We start from the raw sequence: 23108 nt of genomic DNA on the forward strand, positions 1-23108 counted from the left end.
AAACTAATTGCTATGGATGGTCATAGCAAAGAGGCTAATTTAGGCTTGATAGAAGGGAAATTGCCTAATTAAACTTGATCCCAAGTAACAAGAATTGACTCAGGACGGGATAGATATTCCCCTCATCGAAGATCTTCGAACTCAGTGCAGATGACTATTTGTTGGATACATTTGTGAAGCAGATTCTTCCCCAGATATGGCTTGGTTGATGTGGCCGCTGATGGTCCTCCAACTCTGAAATCCTACCATTATCTGTTTTCTCCCAATAACAGCATGTATCCATGATGTCTTTGTCATTTTTTACTACCTCCTCTCATGTGTTAGAACACATTCTGGTGCTGGACACAGTGTCCAGGGTCAATGTTCTGATAGAGTGGCTTCAAAGACTTTTCAATAGATAGAACACATGGTTCCCTGTGGGATGCTTGGAAGCAACTCGAGGCACAGAAATCATTCAAATCTGTCCTCCTTTACAAAGTTCAGTAAATTCCCGGCATGTGTAAATTAGGCAGGCCTGGAAGTGGGTGGGGAAGTATGTCACTTATACCACTTGCCTGGAATCAAAGCCTTCTAAAAATTCTCCAAATTTTTAAAAAATTTTGTTACCTTCTTTATTTAGGAAGTGACAATTTGTGAATTTTGGAGAGATATTCAGGTAGAAAAATGCACACAAAAAAAATTCAGAGGGGAATCACTATATTACTGAGACTCCAAAGGTTGATGCCAACAATACATATAGTCATTACCTTTATGGATGCTTTGAAATGATGTTGGCCCTACATTCCACATTACTCAAAATATTAGACATATATCACTTCCCCAGTGACTCAGCTTCCCTAAAAACGTCATTTATGAAGTCAGGGTGGAGATATTCATTTCTCTGACAGAAATGGAGAAGACACTTGGGTTAAGAACAAAACCTCAAAGACAGCCTTGCTTTATGGTTCTTAAAAAATTCCAGTTGGGTATTTTCTAAGTCTCTTCTTTAGGAGAAATGGGGGAATTTGGATGTGAAAAATTAAAAGCCCACACTTCAATGGATGGTTGGCCCCAGTGAATCTGTAAAACCTATGACCTTTCTAAAGGCAGAGTTGGAGGGGGGGGGTGGGCTGTGGTGATGGAAAAGGAACAATATTAGTAATGTTGGCCTTGGTAGGCAGGGTGCTTAATAATACTGGGGTGTTAAGGCTATAAAAATTTGGGGGAAATACCACTGAAGGAATCCCTATTTTAGCCTCCCCTGGCCGCCATATGCAAGTCTTGAATTTCTAATTGAAAGCTGGTATTGCCGTAGAGAGAGTTCAGGGTTTGACTCAGAAAGACCCAGGTTCAAATCCAGCCTAGACACTTATTAACTGTGTGTCTTTGGCTACTGTTTGCCTCAATTTCTTCACCTGTAAGATAGGGATAATGATTGCATCTATGTCATAGGGTAATTGTGAGAATCAAAAGAAATTTTATTTGTAAAAAACACTTAGGAAAAATGCAAGATACATATGCAGGCACTACCCAAATGCTCGTTTCCTTCTCCTTCCAAACCCTTCTCTGTTTATTGCTGCCAAGACACTCATGAAGAAGGGCTGGGGAATGATGTCTCTTTACTACACTCAGCACCAACCATGGACAAATGATGTGTCTCTGGTTTGTTCATTTTACAAAATAGGACATATCTATTACTGTGATGGGCAGTAGATAGAATGCCAGGCCTGAAATCTGGAAGAGTAATCTTCATAAGTTCAAATCTGGTCTAACAATACTTCCTAGCTGTATGAATCTGGACAACTCACTTAATCCTATTTGCCTCAGTTTCCTGATTTTCAAAATGAGATGTAGAAGGAAATGGCAAATGGCTCTACTATATCTGCCAAGAAAACCCCATATAGGATCATGAAGTCAGAAATGACTGAAACAAATGAATAACAACAAAAATTGCTGTGATATGCAGCAATCAAGCATCAAGTCATTCTTATCAATGTCAACTCCTACATATCAAGGTTTTTAAGAGAACTGTCTTTGACACATCAGAGATAAGCGATGTTGGTGGGTCAAGCAGTACAGCTCCAAATCCCTCTATAACTTAGACCAGAGGCTTTGAGTCTTTGCATGTTGTGGGTCCCACTTTGGCAGTCTGGTGAAACCTATGGATACCTCAGATAGTGTTTTTTACATGAATAAAATATAGAGGATCATAAAGAAAATAAATTATATTGAGATACAGTTATAAGTTTTTTTAAAATTCACAGACCCCAAATTAAGAAGACTCGCTAACTTAGTACAAGGTCTTAGGGAATTGCTCTGGCTAAAAGTGCATCAGTGTATAGCTGGGCTGGTAACAGACTCTTCTGAATTTAGTAAGCTAGGTTGGTCCTTGGTCAAGAGACTAGGGCTTTCCATCTTGGTCAAGGCTTGCCAGGGCTTGATGCGCATTCATTCTTTTAGCACAGCCTTCAAGAACCCTGAGTTCCTTAAAGGAATAAATTAAAATAAAATTTAAATTAAAAAATAAAGACTCCCAAGTCCCCTCTATTTCACCATAAGCCTCCAGGATAATAAGAATAGTAGTTACCATTTATATAGCACCTACTAGGTGCCAACCACTTTACAATTATTATCTCATTTGACCCTCACATCAAACCTGGGAGGTAGATGCTCTTGTTATTTTCATTTTGTAGTTCAGGAAACTGAGGCAAACAGAAGTTCTGTGACTTACCTACCTAATAAGTATCTGAGATTGAACTTGAACTCAGGTCTTCCTGACTCAAGGTTCAATGCTCCACTGTGCCACCTTGCTGCTTGTACCATAGAGGAGAGAGAGGGGCACCTCTGACTCTTCTCCTTCTTAATCTCCTATACCCAACTAGTTCCCAAATACGGCAGATTCCAGCCCCACAACGTTACTTGTCTCTGCTTGCACGGTTATCACTCTATTTTAAATCTGGATCACTTTTCACCTGGACTATTACAGTAGTCTTCCAAGCAGTACTCCTATTTTAGTCTCTGCCCAAAAGATGTCAAAACAATGTCCCTAAGACACACGTGTGACCTAGTATTTTCCTATTCCACAAGCTTCGGTGACTTCCTATTTTCTCTAGGATAAAATATAAACTCTTCAGTTAGCATTTAAAATCCTACACCATCTGGCTGCAACCTACCTTTCTATTTTGGTGCCAAATTGGACAATTGGCTGTTCTTGAAACTCAGCATTCCTTATCCCAACTCAGGGCAGTTGCACAAGTTGTGCCACATGCCAAGAAGTTACTCCCTTCTCGGTTTTGTCTTAGAATCTTTGACTTCTTTGAAGGGACAGCTCAGATTCAACTCCTCTATGAACATTTCCTTCAGATTGTAATAACTGTTTTTCAGATCTAGTACAAGCAAAACCAACCTAGCCAGGGCAGATAACAAATCTTCCCTCAAATCAACTTTTTTGAGACAAATTGTCTGAGGGGAACGGGGAAACTCTGGAACACGATGTAGCTGCCTAGCCACAGAGTAGAAGAAGGTGGGTGCTCGTTTGGGGTGCAAAATTCAGGGAGTGAAAGCATCTATTAGCTCTCTACTTTAAATTAAATCTAAATTCTAAAGTTCCGCTCAGATACTTAATTCAGTTGTTTCTACATAGTAAAGATCTCAGGTGCTATTAGTGGCCCTCTACATTTCAGGAACACTGAGCCAATGCCCCCGTTACTCCATCCCGATCACAGTTCTGCTTCTCTTGATCTACTGCTCATTCTCCTTTGAAATTAGCTGTACTTGCTCATTTATGTACATGTTTTACCACCATTACCATCACTACTAATACCTGTCTTTGAGAATAGAGGTTGCTTTGTGTTTGAATCCCCAAGTCTAGGACCGAACCTTGCACACAGTAAGTATTGAATGCATGTTGAATTGGAGACTGTATCGTTCTGAAAATAAACGGGTACACTGCATTTTCAAGGGGGGGGGGCAGGTTTGACCAGTGATACAATTTTGGCCAAAATCTCTTATCCCGTGATCCTCTGAAGTAAGGGTCAAAGGCCAAAGAGCCTTCTGCAATATACAGAGAACCACTAAAATGAGGCTGCCCCTCTTCCTTAGATAATTTCCAATGCAATCGCTTCTTAAAGAGGGAAATATGAACAAAACCTCCTGGGTAATCTTGATCTCTTTACTCTTTTCCATTTTTACTTCCTTTCACGTGTGATCTGTTTCTCTCATTAACTATCCCAGTATCTAGTTTGTTTGTCGTAGATAGAGACATTGAGCCATTGGTTTTATGTTTCTTCCTAGATAATTTCGTTGATTAACTTACTGCCTTCAGAAGGTACAGAGACCACTTTTTGAGCTCAGGCATTTCATCTTTGTACATTTAAAAAAAATAGTCTAGCTTTTAAAAATCATTTGCGTTGTGTGAATTTTAACTTTAGATATCAAACTGTGATTTGAGATTGCTAGTCCCCGCATCTCTTTTGGGGAGCACACAATACTTTTGTGAATAAATGGATGGCTAGATAAAAGTACTTATTAAGCACTCACTACATGCCAGGAGCTATGTTAAATGGCCGAGATTCAAATATTAAAAAAACAAAAACAAAACCAAGATGGTTCCTGTCCTCAAAGAGTTTACAATCTAATTGGGAAGAAAGTGGTAGCCCAGGAAGACACAGGGACAGAGACTGGGGTCATAGGGCAATTGATTGGTAGTATCTTAACATTGATTTGAGTTCCCAGAGCTGAAGGCAGACATTGGTAAGAAAGGAGGAGCATGATATAGTGTCGCTTTGGAATAGCAGGGCAAGCACAGGAAAGAAGCAATAGGCTGAATCTGGGTCAGGCTAGTTATGGTGATCCCTTACCCTTCAAGAAACCAAGGGTGCCTGGGCAGACCTAGAACTCAAATACAGGATTAGAGGTAGAGGATGGAGGGCAACAGCATGTTGGGGAGATGGGCAGGAGCAGCAGCATCCTTTCCTGATCCCTTTTCATCCTAGTGTCTTACCTCTGTTGATTGTTTCCCATTTATCCTGTATGTAGTTTGTTTCTTGTTTGTGTGTTGTCTCCTCCATTAGATTGTGAATTCCTTAAAGGCAGGGACTTTCCACCTTCCTCTATGTACCTAGTGTTTAGCACAATGCCTGGCACACAGTAGGTACTTAATAAGTGTTTATCTGTGAAGTCCCGTTGATAAGGTTCTGTGTGGTTTTCTAAGATTATAATCATCTTGCTCCATTATTATTTTTAAAAAATGTTTACTGATTGATTGGAAGCCACGCATTCATTTAATTAACAAGTATTGATTGAGCACTAAATATTGATTGAAGCAAGAGAGTAACCAACTAAAAATAAATATGTTAAGAGTTGGAATTGACCTTAGAGATCATCTGGGGCTAACTGAATTATTCCAGGAAAATAAGAGCTATATCTATGTCTATATGTGGTGCTCATGTATTTGTGCACATAGAAACATATGTGTATACATGTATCCTACATGTACATGTGTCCATACACCTACATATATACAGTGCATATGCATCACATGTGTATTGTGTGTATAATAACACAGTAACGACAATTGACAAACATTTAAAACATTTATACCAGTCTATGGAAATATACATATATATGTATATGTGTATATATATGGGAATATATATGTGTGTACACATTTATATGAGTACATATATTAAATGCATAGTATATATATATATATATATATATATATATATTCACAGGCATAAATATCTTAAATGTTTGCTGAATACTGAATAGAATGGATGAGAAAACTGAGGCCCATAGAGCTTAAGTGACTTGCCCAAGATCATGCATCGGATCACAGAATGAGGACTCGAAGGGTCAATAGAAGTCATCTAGTTCAATCTTTTCATTACAGTTGAGAAACCTGAGGCCTAGAGTAGTTAGGTGCCCTGCCCATGGGGATAGATATGCAAAGGATCACACTAGATTCCGTGGGGGAATATGGAAAATAAGATATGTTCCCTTCCCCACCCAAAAAATGGATAATTTGGGAAGAAGACCCAAAATGGCAGGATGTTCTAAGTGCCATAAGAAAGTTACAAGAATTCAGAGGAGGCAAAGATGAGGACCTTGCAGAGGATGTGGTTTGTAATTTTGGCTTTGAAAGAGGTGCAGAATTTCAACAGTGGAGATGGAAGTGAAGGGAAGGCATGCCGGGTGGAGAGAACATCTTGGGCAACAAAAAGGGAAAGCCTAGGGTGTGTTTGGGGAACAGTTCAATGATGTAAAGAAAGACAGAGATATAAAACTAGAAGGTTAAGGTAGCAGTCTAGGATTCTCGCTCTGATGTGATCATGGACAAATCACTCAGCCTCTGTGCCTCAGTTTTTCTTTCCATTTAAAAAACCACAAGCAATAATTTCATCTTATTTATGAGATAAAACTTACCAGCAGTAGAACATGAAATCTATAAAAGATTCTATTAAAAATAAGCATAAAAAAACTATAAAAATTCAAGGTACTATTATCTTCCTCCTTGCACTCTACTGGTGTGCATCAGTCAATTTATAGACTGTTTTCTTTAGTGCTTCCTAAAGGAACAAATCAATCCTCTCCTGATTTATCTGACTTAAAACTTCAAAAGGGTTTCCCTCAATATTGCTCCTGAAAACAAAGAAGAAGGAATTTCTCTACCTAGGAAGTCTTATCACCAGGCCTGAGGAAAGAAGGGGGAAAATTCACACTTCAGGATAATCTTCACTGCAAATATTGGGAGCAAATTCAAGAATATTCTGTGGCTTATACTTGTGTAGCCAGAACTGCAGACAGGCAAGCAGAGAGTGGGTTTTGCTGCTTTCCGTCTTCTTAAGACTAAACAGCCTGTCCTATAATCTTGCTGGATCACAGAGGGAAAGGCCATGTTAAACATAGCACCAAATGATGTTACATAACTAGATAGAGATCCTATTTCAGGATTTTTCAATCCCTTTTCTTTTAAAAAAAAAAACCTGGGAATCACTTGGTTGGGGGGGGGGGGAACAAGAGAACTCATGAATTTCCAACCTATTTTCAGTGCCTCCTCTCTGAAAATAGGGACTCTAAGACTCTGACATATTAAGGGATTTGCTCAAGGTCATGTTAGTATGTTAGTGGCAGATGCAAGCTTCAGGTCAAAAACGGCAACAACATTAAAAAAAAATCAAGCAAACACAAACTAACAAACCATGCACACATTTACACACTCATGCAAAACCATGCTAAAAAAACCTCCAACCTTGTCACTGGAACGGATTGGAAAAGGTGCGAGCTTCTGATGACATACCAGTTCGGTAGTGCCTAGTTTTTATTTTTAGACTCTTCTATCGGCAAGCTTTTCATTCATTCCAGAAATGCAGGCATCATCATGGACTACCTGGAGAGCCCATATGGATCTAAGGCATATCTGACCTAAAGGAAAACAAGCTATCTCTCCATAGCCCAAAACTCTAGCTGGCACAGCCAGAACTTCCCAGAAATCATGGTGGACCAAATGATTAACCAGAATTCACTGAGTAGTCTTGAAATAAGTGGATTATTCTCCATCTCTCCATTCTAAATGGGGCCAGGAGAGAGAGAAGGGCGAGAAAAGATGGTCTTTTTTTCCCATAGAAGAATTCTGAATGTACCTCTTCCGGGAGGGTGTTTGTACTCTTTGACCTGGAGATTAAGGAAGTCAATCAGTCATCGAATCAACATTTACTGAGCACCACAGTGTGCAGAAAGCATTGTGGGAGGATACAAAAATAAATTGCAGAGACAGTTCCTGCCCTTAAGAAGCATACTTGAGTTAATGACGTAGATAAAGACCTAATGGAGCAATGCTGGCAAATCTGGAGGAGGATAATGCAAATTCTGAATAAATATAATGTATGTGTGTGTGTGTGTGTGGTGATTTTTGAAATAATTGCAGACCAGCTCTAAATCAAGATGAGAGAATGAATAGAGCTATGTCCAAGTGGAATAGTTCTGGCCAAATAGGAAATAACCCCTCCCAGGAAAGTCCTTTTTGAAAGAATCTTCATCAGGAAGGTCAGAAGACTAGCATTCCTAGCTCTCTTGACAACTGACCTCTGCCCCAGGAGATCCTTACAATAATAATAATAGCTATGAAGGCTTAAAAAGTGCTTTTACAAATATGAAAGGACCACCACAGGGGCATCATGAAGGAATTCCACCTCTCCCTACAATTTCTTACTCTTTCTCTGGGAATAGTAATCAAATCAACACTGCCATTATTTCTGGAAAGGGTGTGTCAGTGGACCGTCCTATGGCTCCACTCGCCATTCCAGTAATTTTCCAGACAAAACACTCTTCCCTAGCCACTCTTTCTTATATTTGTTGTATCGTCCATTAGAATGCAAGGGCAGGGACTGTCTCTTTTTTAGATCTGTAAGCCTAGGGCTTACTAATGATAATAAAAGCAAGCTGTTGTATAATGCTTTAGAATTTGCAAAGTACTCTACAAATATTATCTCAGTTGTTCCTCACCAAAACCTTGAGAGGTAGATGCTATTATTATCCCCATTTTACAGGTGGTGAAACTGAGGCAGAGAAGTAACTTGCCTAGGGTCACATGGCTAATAAGTATCTAAGTTGGATTTGTACTCAGGCCTTTCTGACTCCATGTCTAGCTCTCCATCCACTATTTTATTCCGTTGTTTATTTAGTCATTCAGTTGTGTCTGATTCTAAGCGACATGTCCATGGGGTTTTCTTGGCAATGATATTGGAATGATTTGCCATTTCCTTTTTTTTTTGAGTTTCATTTTACAGATGAGAAACTAAGACAAATTAGGAGTTAAGTGACTTGCCCGGGATCACGTAGCTTATAAATATCTGATTCTAGATTTGAACTCAGATCTTCCTGACTGCAGGACAAGTGTTCCATCCACTGTGCTACTTAGCCACCTCTAAATCCTTGTACAAAAGACCTCAACTTTCTTTTAACTTTCTAATGCTCTTGACTTTTGTCCACTAGGCTTCAGTTCCAAATACCTGCCTTCTAGCTGCATAGTCAATTGATCCTACATAATAACCTGTTTGTCTTAGGAGGGTGAGTAGGTGAATTGTAACCTGAAACTAGGCTCCCACTAGAGCAGGACTCTCCAAAGTGGAGGAGCATGGTCTCCAGGGAGGGGGCAAAGAAAATACTAGAACATCTAAGAGGTTCTTAACCATCGACCCAGGACAGATTTCAGGGGTCCGTGAACTTTGATGGGGGAAAAAAATTACATCGATCATCGTTGTTTTCACTAACCTCAAACTGAAATTTCTCATTTCCTTTATTTATTTAAAAACATCATTCTGAGAAGGGGTCTTCAGCCATCTTTCTCCTAAAAGGGTCCATCACACGGGTGCGTGCACGTGCACACACATACACACACACACAGGCTCAGAACTTTTGGTCTATTTATATTTGTTTCTATCTTTTAAAATTAGACTCTACTAATATTTAACATAAGGGCTGCCAGTGGAATCCTCATTAACCTTTTATGTCAGATGGCCACGTGCCCCTTCTGGTAGGTGAGAAGGTATCTTGTGAGAGGTGTGGGAGTTCTACAGCCCACAGGACTTGGCAATAGGACCCTCCCTCTGCTCACCAGCTTCCACAGTATTGTGGCTTCTGTGTACACATATAAGTAGGTTTACTTATTACTTAGCAGATTCTCTAGTTTTCAGTAAACCGACCAATAAGATGGGCAAACGGCTTTGAAAGATTCCTACAAAGAAACTGCTGACCGAACATAATACTAATAATTATGTGAGCAAGTAAATGATGAGAAAACGCTGCTCTTAGTAAGACTGACAAAAAGTGTTCCTTCTTGTGAGAAATTATTGAAGTTACTTGAAATATAGATTTATAGTCACTTGCTTTACTATGATATTATCCAAATGTCTTGAAATATTAGCCGAATGATAGTAAAAAATCATCACAATTAGCAAGACATTTAAAAACTCAGCCTTTGGGGCTGAAAACAACACACTTTACCTCTAAAAACTCCCATTTCTGTGCATTTTTAAAAATTAGAAACAATTTTCCAACCTGCTAAAAGTTTTTTTGAAATGAAGAATTTCAGTGAGATTTGATTCCGTGAATAAGTATTTTTAAAAACCCATATATAGTGAGAGACATATATATATATATATATATATACACACACATAAAAAGCAACACTCTCAAATTAATTTGCAAGAATAACTGATTGACATGGGAAAGGTGGAAATTTACTAACTGGATTTCAACAGAAACATTTTCAAAGTTGGAGGATGGAAATATCATGATTTAGAGCATTTTTCTATTTGAATCTATGTATCTTTCCAACGTATCGTTGTCAGCTATGACAGCCATCAAAACTAAGTAGCAAAATAAACCCCACTTAGCACCAGACCTTGAATCTCTCTATTACAAAATGTTAAAGCAAGATTTAAAAAAAATGAAAGATATTCAGATATATTATTCTCATATTTTAGTTAAAACAAGAGATTTTTGTATTGTTGAAATTTCTTTAAAGATTATTCCCTCTTTATTTCATATTTCAAATAGTTTATATATATTTAATATGTATGATAGAGTATTATTTACCTCATCATAAAATGATTTATGTATATTTCAATATATAAAAGCTATGGCTATGCTATCGTATTTTAAATGGTTTATGTATATTTTATAATATATATTAGGATAGTACTATATACATAAAATTTATAAATATATATATAGAGAGGAAGCTTTAAAACTTTTTATTGATGGGCTATGTGACTGAAAAAAATTGGAGTCCACTCCTTACATGATAGCAGATATAACAAATGCCTACATTTATATGTGTGTGTGTATGTATGTATGTATGTATATTCCACATGTATGCATATTTTACATAAATATTGTCTACATACATGCAGAAAAGGTGGGGGAGATAGAGGATGTAACCGGTAACTCCCAAATCACAGGATGGCAGCTCTGGAGCCATGTAGACCTGAGTTCAATCTTGAGGGCCCTTCTGTATCATCTCTTTGGGTTGTATTTTGACTTATATTTTGTATTCCCCTGGGTACCTCAGACTTTGACAAGGTCTTCACAAAAAATGGGGAAAGGTCCTTAATTCCTGTGAAAGCATTCAGGCTAACAAAACATCTAAGAGAGGAGAGGCTTTATTGAAACAAACCAAAAACACCAAGGACGTATCCTGGAGCTCTGAAATTGTCACTCTCATTCCTTTTTCCCTTTGTGCCAAGAAGTCTCTATACAACTTTTCTGACTTTTTGGTAACACCTTGGATAGACTCTGGGCTGCCACGTCAAGGGAAAAGTACCCCAGAAAAACGCTGTCACCAGCTTCCTAGCAATGAACTTCATCATCAATCTAGTCATCAACTCATTGATCTTAGCTGTTGCAGTAACTTCAAAGCTGGGAATTTGGGTCAAAGCCAGAACAGAGTGCCACGTTAATGGAGCAACCAGGGCCTCAGGCAAGGTGAATCCACCTATTGTCAAGGAGACACAAGGGGGAGGGGGCAGAGCCTTGTCCAGTTTTTTCTGGGGTGAACCTATAACTGATAACTTTATTTCATGTTAAAACCCTTTTAAGTAGGTTGTGCAAATACACCAAGGTTCTGACATATTCAATGATTTTTCCAAAGTCATATAATGTGTGAGTGGCAGAGAAGCTCAGGTCTTTTGCCTATAATATCATCTTGCTACCTCTGATACCTTATAGTAGTAAGTAAGTAACCCCATCTAATTCTATTTGAATTGACCCAAAGAAAGAAGGTGATCTAAAACTTAATTTACACCAGTTCTAGGGGTTACCTAGGCTCTCAGCTTTCATGTCTCTATTCTCATTTTCCTTCACAGAAACTTAGAGCTTGAAGAAAATTAGAAATTATCTTGGTTCATGTTATACAGGCAGAGGCTGAGACGCAAAAGCTAAATTATTTGCTCAAGATGCCACAGCTGATCAGTGGAAGACCTGAGACTACAACCTGGATCTTCAGACTCCAGGACCATGATGGTTCTTCCCTAATAAAATGAGGGTGGGATTAGGGCAAGTGTTCTTAAACTGGAGTGAATGAACTTTGTTAAAAAAATTTTTTTTGACAGCTATATTTCAATGTAATTTGCTTCTTTTGTCATCTTACGTATTTTATTCTATTTGTTTAAAAACAGAATTCTAGAAAGGGGTTTCATCAGACTACGAAAAGGGTCCATGACCAAAAAAAAATGGTTAAAAATTCTTGCATTAAAGGGGCCTGGAAAAGGAAATTCTGGTAATCCAGAACACAGGAACCAATCTGATTGATTAGTCCATGTTCCCTGCCTGTCCCCATCTCCTGGGCCATCATTATATCTAGATATTTTTCTGGACATAATAGTTTAATCATTCTAGTCCCTGAGAATTTTGTAAGGCCCTATAAATTCCTGCATATGTCCTTTAAAAAGCTGCTCCTACGGCATTCATGATTAATCGTTCTAGAAGCAATTGAAAACAAGACTTTAAGGTCCAAATGGCATTTGTCAAATCAGTTATGGCCCACGGACCTTGCTACAGAAAATTGTGAGGCACAATTTTTACTAATTTTAAGACGGCTCTTATACGACCCTCTGTGTCCAAAGCCTCAAATTTATAAATCAGAGTGGTGATTTATTTTACAAAAAATATTCACCGGAAGCCATAACTAAGGTAGACAACCAGTGCTTTGCTCTGAGGAGTGGAAATTTACAAGATGCTGACAATTCTTCTATTCAGAGAATTAAAAACAACTAAGCTTAGCACCTAGTTAACAAGAATAATTAGTTAACATAGGAAGCTACCAGATGGCTTACTTCCTCTCACCCAACTTAAAAAAAAAAAAGTTGACTTTTGGCACATTTCACGCAGCTTCCCAGAGGTAAAGGTTTTGTGAAGCTTGCCGACAGCATCAAAAAAAAAAAAGTAGTTACGGTCAAGGGATTGCCATGAGTTTCCTGTAAATGGTCTGTTCCTCTGATATACTTAAAATAGGATTGTTTGACCAAAAAAAAGCACACATTTTTCTAAAAAAATCAGTTCATACCAATGGTTTTGGGAACATGTCTGTTATGTAAAACGAAATGGAAGCTGCTCTCAGTTGAGTTTTTCTCCAAACTAGCCAATTGACAATGGCACTTTTTGGACAAGTTGGGGGAAAAGAGAATGCTCAGCCAGGCTGATCAGAAGGCTTTTAGAATGATTCTTTTGTATTTGTAGGCACATACAAGTTAAAATGTTTTTAGTTTTTTAGTTTGTTTTTTTTTCTGGAAATTTGCTTCCTTGCGTCGTAGGGGATTCTAGATAACTGCCACCATCTAGAAGTTGGGATACTGAAAAGCACACGAGGCTTGGATTCAGATGACGTGGGTTTAAGGCCCAGACCTGCCACGGAATTGCTGTGTGACCTCCAACATATGGTAGAATTTTATACCTAAAAGGAATCTTAGGTTCCCTCTGGTCCAACCTGGTCATTTTCAGATGAGGAAATGGAGGCCCAGAGAGATCGATGGACACCTCCAAATTCACACAGATTGTCATCAGAGCCAGGATTGAAAGTATCTTTTGATTCCAACATATGGTGCCCTTTCCAGTAGGATAGCTGTCTCAGCCTCAGTTATCTCATCCATAAAATGGGAGTTAGAGTACTGGGTTACAGAGCGCCTAGGATGGTTGTGAGTATTAAAGCAAGATAATGGGGAGTGCTTTGTCACCAGAAATCATCACATAAACATAAAAGGGATAGGCAAAATGAAGACCCAAGGTTTGCGGGAACCAGAGAGTGTTAGGTAGGAAGATACGCCATGCGGAAAAGACGAGCCGCCATAGGCAGGGTTCTGGCATCTGCTCTTATGCCAGATGTGAGGGCATACGCAGGAGTAAAAATAATCCTTCCATAAATAGGGCACTGGACAGTGGAAGCGCGAGTAATCAGGTTAGCAAACTGGGGACTACGGTTCCGCAGCCTGCCAATCCAGCCCCTGCCTGGGCTGTGGTCTTCCTTTACCTGCTGTTCCAGGTGGCCAAGGGCCATGTGAGAGGCGAGGGGCACCAGCTAGCCAGAGGGTTTGTTTGGAAGTGGGACCGCTCAGTTCATGACCCAGGAAGTAAACTCTCCCCAAGTCTCTGAAGACAGGCAGGCAACGCTCCAGTGGTCAGAGCCAAGGCCAGGGGACCAGAGAAGGGGAGAGCCGGACAGAGCCCTGAGCCTGGGCAGCCTCTCTCAGGGCTGCAGCCCTGGCACCTTGGATCCTGGAGGCTTCCGTCTCCCTTCTGCGGGCCAGATGGGAGCCCAGGCTGGCATTGCGGGCTCTGTGGTTGTACCCAGCCCAGGCCCTGTTGGCACTCCTGCCTCTCCCTGCCCCTGCCTGCATTCCAGTGGCAGTCAGTGCCAGGCACCCAGCCTCCCCAGGCCACGAGATCTGTCTTGCTCGCTCACTCTCTCTCTCTCCCTCTCTCCATTGGGGGGGAGATGGAGCTCCTGGTCCACTCACTTGCCCTCGTACAGCTTCTGGTGGGTGGCTCTTGGGAGGGGGCCCTGTGCTAGCTGAGGGGGAAGGTGCAAGGGGTTGCCCCCCCAGACTTACTCTCTGTGCAGACTCCTCTGCTGCCCGCTCCCCCGGGCTCAGGGCTCAGGAGCGCTGCCTGCTTTTACCTCTCTCTCTCTCTCTCTCTCTGTCTGTCTGTCTCTGCCTCTTGGGCTCCTTCAGCTGCTGCCCCGACCAGCTCCAGATATTTGCCCGCTGATGTCACCACTCTGACTTCCTGCATTGCTCATGTTCAGTAAAGTTGGGGCTACAGCCCGTCCTGCCTCCCACCAGGGGCTTAAAGAAGAAGAAAAAAAAAAAGCTGGGAGGGGAGGAGGAGGAGGAGAAGGAGGAAGAAGAGGAGGAGGAGGAGGAGGAGGAGGAGGAGACCGGCGGCCAGAGGGAGGAGAGCAGAGGGGAGGGCAGGGCACAAGAGGCGGTTACCTTACTTTGAGATTTACTGCAGCTGCTACTCCCATCCCCCCCCCCTCCAGTCCAATTTCCTGGCTGCTGGGGAAGAGGCTGGTGGACTGAGCGAGCTCAGATGACGTCAGGGACAGAAGCTCACAGTATCTGACTCAGCAGAGGCAGCAGCCTTGGTTACAAAGCTGCTGCCCCGCTAAGGGGCAGGGGACATAAAGGGCCTTTGAGGGCCTCCCCTTCCACCCCCAGCTCCCCCAGTGCTTGGCTTGCCACCACATCTTTGTTCTCTTGGGGTGTTAGGAGCTGGGATACCCTGAGAAAATTTCTCCTGGGCCTGCTAGATCCGCCTCTGCCTTGGCACTGACTGAAAGGGTGCCCTAGATGGTGCTGATCAGCCTGGCAGAGAGTGGTTCAGACTGGAAATTTATAGCCAGGGCACCTAAATTCGAATTCCAAATTGGAGATTGCTTGCTGGGTGACCTTGGGAAAGTCATTTACTTCTCCTGGTCTCAGGTTCTTCATCTATAAAATGAGAAAGTTGAGTTAGATGACCTCTGAGGGCGCTTCCAGACCCAGATTGGTTCCCTCTGACGCTTTTCAGTCAATGAACATTTATTAATCACCTACTATGTGCCACCTGTCCTTTGCTAAGCACATTTGTAAAATGAGGCGATCAGAGGCCTTGGATTTGGAGTTCGAGAGCTCCAGTTTGAATCTTGACTCCGTCAGCGCTAACTGTTGCTCAACATGGGGAGTTGCTCATCCTGTGCTGGTGACAGCTTAGCAGAATCAACCCTTGCCATGCCCATTCTGAAATCCCAGAGGCGTCAGTCCTGTTGTTCATCAGTGGTTGGCAGCTTTATACTTCAACTCTCCAGGAGAGTGTGAGTTTGCCAACCAATCAGAATTTGCATTTTAGTCTTCCTCATCATTTGGGCAAGCAGGCACTATAAGGGCTGTGCCCTGGAGGAAGGGGGAAATCACACCTGGTGAGGAAGATACAAGGTCCTCTTCATTGAAAGGGATCAGGTCTCTAATCAGTAATTCTTGGCACGGAGCCCTGCCTCAGTTGCTTCTATTGCAGATTAGATAAATTTGTTGGTGGGCTATCGTATTGTTTTCAAATACTAATATGTAGGTTGTTTTCAATTCCACCTGTGTGAGCGGGCCAGTCAAGAACCATGGAGCCTTTCTCTTTAGATTAGGCAATCTTTCCACCTGCAATGGCAGCAGAGGGAGGAACCTTGCCTTTCCACTGGGAATTCTGCCAGTTGCTACTCAGAGGAATCACTTTCATTCCATGGAGACTTTGTCCCTGATGTCATCAGTACGCGGCAGCCAGAAGAACAGGTTGAAACCAACTTCTTTCTCTCTTTGTCCCTCTTTCTCACAGTCTCTTGTATTTTGTATTACTAACAAGCTTACTTTAGTAAAGAAAACAACCTTTTGACCATCAAACTCTTTCTGATCAATATTACTTTTCTTCCTGTTTCATTATCTGTACAAAGAGATACAGAGCAGACTTGTGAATTCATTGGAATTCCTCAACCAAGCAGGACAGAACCTCCTCTGCAAAGTAAAGTTCAAGAAGATCCTTTCTATTTGAATTTGACCGCTCTGGGAAATAAAATGATTTCCCCAAAGTCACTAGGCAAGAAGTGTCAGGGAAGATTTGAACTCAAGCCCTGGCTTCATACAGTTTTTTTCTACTATGCCACACCTCTTCTCCCTATTACTATACAATCGCACAGTTTTTTAAAACAGAATTGTAAATAGGTGGTAGGTGGCAGAGTGGATGGAATGCCTGACCTGGAGTCAGGAAGATTTGAGTTCAAATCTAGCATCAGACACTTACCAGTTGTATGTCCTTGGGTAAATCACTTAATCTTGTTTGTCTCAGTTGGAGAGGAAAATGGTAAACCACTGCAGTATCTTTGTCAGGAAAACCCCAAATGGGGTCACCTAAAAGAATGGATCATGCCTGAACACCAACAACAAATCTATGCATAGATACTATTTTGTATTCTGCTCTCTTTACCTAACAGATTTTTCTTATATACCTTTCCATGAATTGACAGAGTACACACACATTCTTGACATTTTTCAAAACTAAATACATTATAGTATAGTATAGTATAGTATGTTATGTTATATTATGTCATGTTATGTTGTGTTATGTTATGTTATAATGTTATAGTTTGCCTACCCAGCAAAACGGGGAAGAGTCATAATCACTGACACATACACAGGGCTTGTCTACAAGTTTTAGCTAAGCCGATTCTCACAATAATCCTGTGAAGTTAGTTCTACAGGTATTATCATCCTCGTTTTACAGATGAGAAAACTGAGCCCCAAGTGGCTAAATTGTATGTGTCCCTTGTCACACAGCTAGTATGTTTCAAAGGTGGTTTCAACCTTTCCCCACTCCAAATTTGATATTCTTTCCATTGTTCCATATTCCCAGGCTATAGAAAACTCCAAAGTGTTTGTTGTCTTCCTCCCCCACAAAAAAGCAAAGAAACCTTAATAGGATTTATTCTGCCCATTCCCATATAGCTTGGCCTTTGGCTGAAAACTCATTACTTTAAAAATCATGTAGGTCTTTAGTAACTAGTTTCTTTGATCTCTTCTATCACCCTTTTTTTGTCCACCAGACTCTTAGTAGTTTAAGTTGCTTGTCAGATAAGGTATCTCCCAAATTAGATGAAGTTTAGATAATACTTTGTGATACTGGAATAACATGAAATGGAAAAGAAAATGAATAGTTTAGAACTGTTACTAATCCCAAGACACGGGCTTGCTTTTTCTGTTTTCTCTAGGGTTGACTTTAACCATGGAGACCAAATGAAGGCCATAGACAAGGCACCTCGCAGGGTAATACAAAGAAGCTCCTGAAATTACACCTCCTTCATATCCAGCTCATCTGAACATGAAACCGTCAGGAACGCTCATTCACTTTCTGCTCAGAAAGTGCCCCCCACCTTTTATTTGTGTTATAGACAACCTAAACGATTGTCCTTAATGATATATTTTGATGATGTGATGAATTGTGTTCATATGTTATTAAGCATATTAATGTTTTGTGTACTGCTTTTCCCTGGTTGTCATCTCTGGGATTTTCTGTGTTTATGATGTCAGTCTGAAGCTAGACACTCCAGAGGGACATTGGACTCATTCATTCAGTAAAGTGCACAGTGCAGAAACATTCAGGTGACATTGTCTAGAACTGACAAAGAATTAATGGTAAAATTAAAAAAAAGAAAATTTTAATTAAAATTTTAAAACTGTTAAATAGGAACATAGCTTTAATTGGAAAAAAAACACTACAACAATGTGGATTCATTTAACAAACTGTTGCCAAGTAATTTAATTATTGGGCTGTGTTGAATGGATTCATTTATGATTGATAAGATAGATTGCTTAAATGCAAACAGATAGTGTTTTGTGTTCTTAAAACACTTCATTTTCTGAAAGTATTTCAGATATTCCCTTTGCAAATTTTTCCATTCATCCAATTGTTTACCAATTCTTTCTTTATGGAGAATCTACTCTTGGTTGAATTATTATGAACCTCTAATTACTAGGATTGGACTGTTAAGAACAATTGGTGTATTTTTATAGCACTTTGGGGTTTACCCCTTCTTTCAAGATATATAATTTCATTTAAGTCTCACAACAACCCAAATGAGGAAGATATTAAAGGTATTCTCCCCATTTTATGCAGAAGGAAATTGCAGCATAAAGTGAAAATTAATGAGGTTTCATGGAATCTGCTTTTTTAAATGATGGAGCTCATATCTATTTGACTTGATTCTTATTTGCTCTTGTAGTCCAGTTCAAGGAACTTCACAGAATTATAGTCTTTAATATGTTAATATCACTCCATGACAATATGTTTAAGCCATCATATGGCTATTATAACCAATTCTGTTACTCTTCATATCTATTTATTTTGATGTATGTTCTGGTCAGGGGTCTTTTTGACTAGGGAGGCAGCATGGCCTAGGGACAAATAGCTGGTTTTGAAACCATAAAGACCTAGGTTCAAATCTTGCATCTGATACCTAATGGCTGTGTGTCCCTAAACAAGATTCTTAACTTCTCAGTGCTTTAAGTGAGTCTCTAAAGAGACTACAATGGGCAGCTAGGTAGCTAGTAGAGTGCCAGGTCTGGAGTTGGGAGGACCTGAGTTCAACTTTGGCCCCAGACACTTCCTAACTGTGTAACCCTGAGCAAGTTACTTAACCCCCATTGCCTAGCTCTTGTCCTTCTGTCTTAGAATTGTTAGTAAGATAAAAGTAAAGGTTTAAAAATAACAATAGACTACAAATTGCACTGATTTGTGGTGGTAGAGTAGGTCCTTCCTTAACTGCTCTTTATACCAATGAAAGGACTGATGATTTCAGTCCTTTGCCCAGTCCCTGTGCCTAAATATCTAATTACTTTAAATTAGGTACTAGCCATTTATAATGAGTATTTAATAAATATTAGATTCCATCGAATTTGAAGTGATTAAAAGAAAAAAACAAATCATATACAAATTAGATTTCTTGATCAGGCAGAATTAAACTCTAACCAGGATTATGAATAAAGGATTGCTACTGTCCTACAGTAAACGAGATTATGAATTTCATGATGAATGCCTACTAGTTTGGATCTATACTAATGGAAGGAATTCCCTAATGTTTAACCCTCAATCCCAGCTCTGAAACTGTAGAGTCTTAGAGAGTTGTCTGGGGGCACTGAGGGATTAACTTGCTTTCCCAAGGTCACATCCATAGCCCTCCAAGCATTATACCATACTGCCTCTAATCTCTTAGTAGTTACTTAATAAATACTTGATTGATTGACTTTGAAATGAATATATTTCTCAAACTTGGTCACTGTACCGTTTCCAAGAAGTCAAGAAACTGTAAGATTAACAGAAGCCAGTGCTCAGTAAGTGACCAAGGATATGAACAAATCATTTTTAAAAGAATTGCAAACCAGCAGGGACCGTATTTTTTAAGTTCCAGATCATGAATAAAAAGAGAAACATAAACTAAAATAACTGTTTACTTTATACCTTTCTATGTGGCAAAGATGTTGGAAGGTGAAAAGAGTCAGGCCAGAGGGTCTAATAAAAGCACACTAATGTACTTTTGTGGAGCTGTGAATTGGTTCACCCTTTCTGGAAAACAATATGTAATTATATTAGAAAACGTACAAAATTCTTCATATCCTTTGACGCAGTGATCTCGCTATTGGGTATATACCCCAAGGAGGTTAAAGACAGGAAGAAAGACCCTGTATAAGCCAAACTATTCATAGCAGCACTTTTTGTGGTAGTAAACCAGAAACAAAGTGGGTGTTCATTGCTGAGCAAACTACGGTTTTGGAAGTAATGGAATATTATCATTCAATAAGAAATGAAAAAGATGAGACATTCAGAAAAACATGAGAAGCCATATTAACTGATACAAAGTAAAGTAAACAAAACCAAGAGAAGAATGAATACATTACAAGGAAGCCAATTCTGGGTAATTGTACTGACCGAGCAAGATGCCAGAAAATAATGAAATATTCATCCTACCTCTTAGTGGGAAAGACTATGGGGACAGAATGTTGCATAAACTGTCAGATGCCATCAATGTATTAGTTAATTTTCTTAACTGCTTTTCTTTGTTACAAAGAAGGGGACCATTATGTGGTTGAGATCGGGAAGAGGATTTATGTTAGAAATATCCAGGGTATAATAAAGAGTCTTAACAACACTAAAAAAAAAAGTAAAGAAATAAAAAGCCCCCTAAGGTTAACCAGCAAAAAATGACTGTGAAAATGCCATTTTAAGACCATTAGATAGAGTTAGGCCCTCATGTAGATAGTGAGTTTTCATTTTTGAAGTAGGATTAAGATCACAAAGTCAGAGAAGGGGCTGGAATAAAGAGAAGAGAGTTGGGAAGCATTGATCCTCTGAATTTGGTAGTTAGAGAATTGATTTTTGGATTATAAAATTTCAAGTGACTCAATTTTTTATGTCAGGCTAGAGCACAGTGACATTTTACTTCCTAAATTAATTATAGTGAAGGGCCTACATAAATCGGGTAAATTATTGCATCTGAACATGCTTGAGTGAGTCATTTCTTTCCCAAAAGGGCATCTTGCATTTAGAGTGGAGGAAGGAATGGCAAATGTCACAGATAATGTTTCTCATCCCTTTTGTATACATTTTATTTTTTCCATTTGCAATTTTATTCATTAGAATTCTAAACAAGTACAAGTTGGTTGAAGATGGATTTGTTAGGATGCGAATTATAGTGGAATGAAAAGTTAGTTTTCATGATTCTAATTGGGGTTGTTGTATTATTTAAGATGTTTAAAGTTTTGTATTCTTGGACAAAAGTCCTGCTCTGATATCTCACTTTGGCATGGAAATGATCCTGGGTTCTTGACAGTTATGGCAGCCTAGTTCAAGGCATGTATGTTCTCCATCTTCTTCAAAGACCATCCCAGCTACATATAGAGATGCTCATCTCCAGCAATCTGGGTACTTGGTAATGAATTCCATGGCCATGGCAACACATGAACCAAAGAAAATATAATATGACTCAGGGCTGTTTGCTCCTCTTCCTTTCTCCAACAGTGAAAGAATAGGGCCAGGTTATTAATAATTATAGATTTTATTAATTTCTTAATTAAAAAAAATTTAACCCATTTATGGACCTAATCTGAATACTGATTGGCAAGGAAACTTTGAACTGCTACATATGCAACCTGTTTTTCCATTTTCTGTGCTACTCCCTCACCATATTGGTACCAGACAGTCTAGATATTTAATCATCTATTAAAAAACTCCATTACTTTCCATTTTAGAAGTGATATTAAGTATCAATTTCAAGGCAGAAGAGTGACAAGGGCTAGGCAATTGGGATTAAGTGACTTGCCCAAAGCCACACAACTAGGAAGTATCTGACATCAGATTTGAACTCAGAAACTCTCATCTCCAGGCTTGGCTTTCTATCCACCAATCTTCCCCAATCACCTGACCATCTTAACCTATAGCAGTTCAGAACTCCACCAGCCTCAGAAACCCCAGAAACAAGGATAACAGATGAGTGCCACTATGCCTAGCAAATCACAGATTTTCCCTTGTCGATCAACATGAATGCAACTGTTGATATTCCAAATATGAGCTCTCCACCCAATCATCAAACAGAGGAAATATTTCTATACTACTGGCAACATATAATGTTTCCCCATAACAAAATCAAAAGATAGCAAAAAGTTGCAGCTAAACAGAAGAATGACTCACAAGTTCTCCTTGAAAAGCAAACAGTAAAGTTGGTTTTATTGTGTTCCAAAGGCAAAAATAAACATTGTGTTTCTTTATCTAGCCAGCTTCAGAGCTCCAATTGTGCTTCTTTGTAGCCATCTTCCTATCCAGTCGCCATGAAGGGATTCCCATCTCCCCCAATAATTTCCAATTTTTACTCTGAGAATCATACTCAAATCAACACTGCCATTGCTTCTGGAAAGGCTGAGTCACTTGACGATCCTATAGCTCCACTCACCATTTTCCAGAAAAATCATTTTTCCCTAGGAATCACTGCCTCATATATATTGTCTCTTCCATTAGAATGTAAGCTCCTTGAGTATGGAGGTGATCTCTTTTGTATCTGTATCCCAGAGGTTTAATAATAATGATCACAAGCATTTAATCATATGTATAAATAACAAATAAATAAATGGCAGAAATAATGCTAGCCCTTAGTTTTAGATATATGCTTTGGATTGAATTAGGGAAATGTCCTTTTATTCAAATAATTTTTTATCATTTAAAAAAATATCCTTATCTTAGAATCAATATTGAACATTGGGTCCAAGGCAGAAGAGTGGTGTAAAAAGGAATTCTTTATTCCTTTTTTAATTTAACGGGAGACCTGGAGGTCCTCTTACCATAGAGATGTGTAAAGATTAACTAGTCCACAGTGACAGGAAGTAGAAAACATAGAGACAGGAAGTGAGGTAGAAAAAAGGTATAAAAGGGGCCTGTGTCAGTTGGTTGGTCTGTCAGTTACTGAAAGTTAGGGCTGGGAGCTGCAAAATTGGTTGCTGGGAGTGTATTGGGTTGGTGGTTGGCGTTTAGTTGCTGGAATATAAAAGGCAGACCTGAGTTTACTG

General features: G+C 39.5%; 1 protein-coding gene and 1 long non-coding RNA gene across 6 annotated transcripts in view; one reads left to right on the forward strand and one right to left on the reverse strand.

The window, feature by feature from the left end:
• The window catches only part of ZBTB38 (zinc finger and BTB domain containing 38), a 175324-nt gene that overhangs the window by 82307 nt on the left and 69909 nt on the right, over positions 1-23108 (reverse strand). The window contains exon 1 of one of the 5 annotated variants that reach the window (XM_007502114.3): positions 14586-14936. The exons of 2 other annotated variants lie outside the window; for them this stretch is intronic. The gene's annotated coding sequence lies outside the window, so the exon portion shown is untranslated. Of the gene's footprint in view, positions 1-7231; positions 10084-14005; positions 14564-14585; positions 14937-23108 lie in introns of those variants that run through there. 2 more of the 5 variants (XM_056807404.1, XM_007502115.3) reach the window with 2 other exon arrangements.
• LOC130455829 (uncharacterized) lies at positions 15035-21270 on the forward strand. The gene is made up of 2 exons (XR_008913995.1): positions 15035-16298; positions 17768-21270. It is a non-coding gene; the product is annotated as an uncharacterized LOC130455829 (long non-coding RNA).

Source organism: Monodelphis domestica, chromosome 8 (assembly GCF_027887165.1).
Source record: "Monodelphis domestica isolate mMonDom1 chromosome 8, mMonDom1.pri, whole genome shotgun sequence".
NCBI lineage: Eukaryota > Metazoa > Chordata > Mammalia > Didelphimorphia > Didelphidae > Monodelphis > Monodelphis domestica.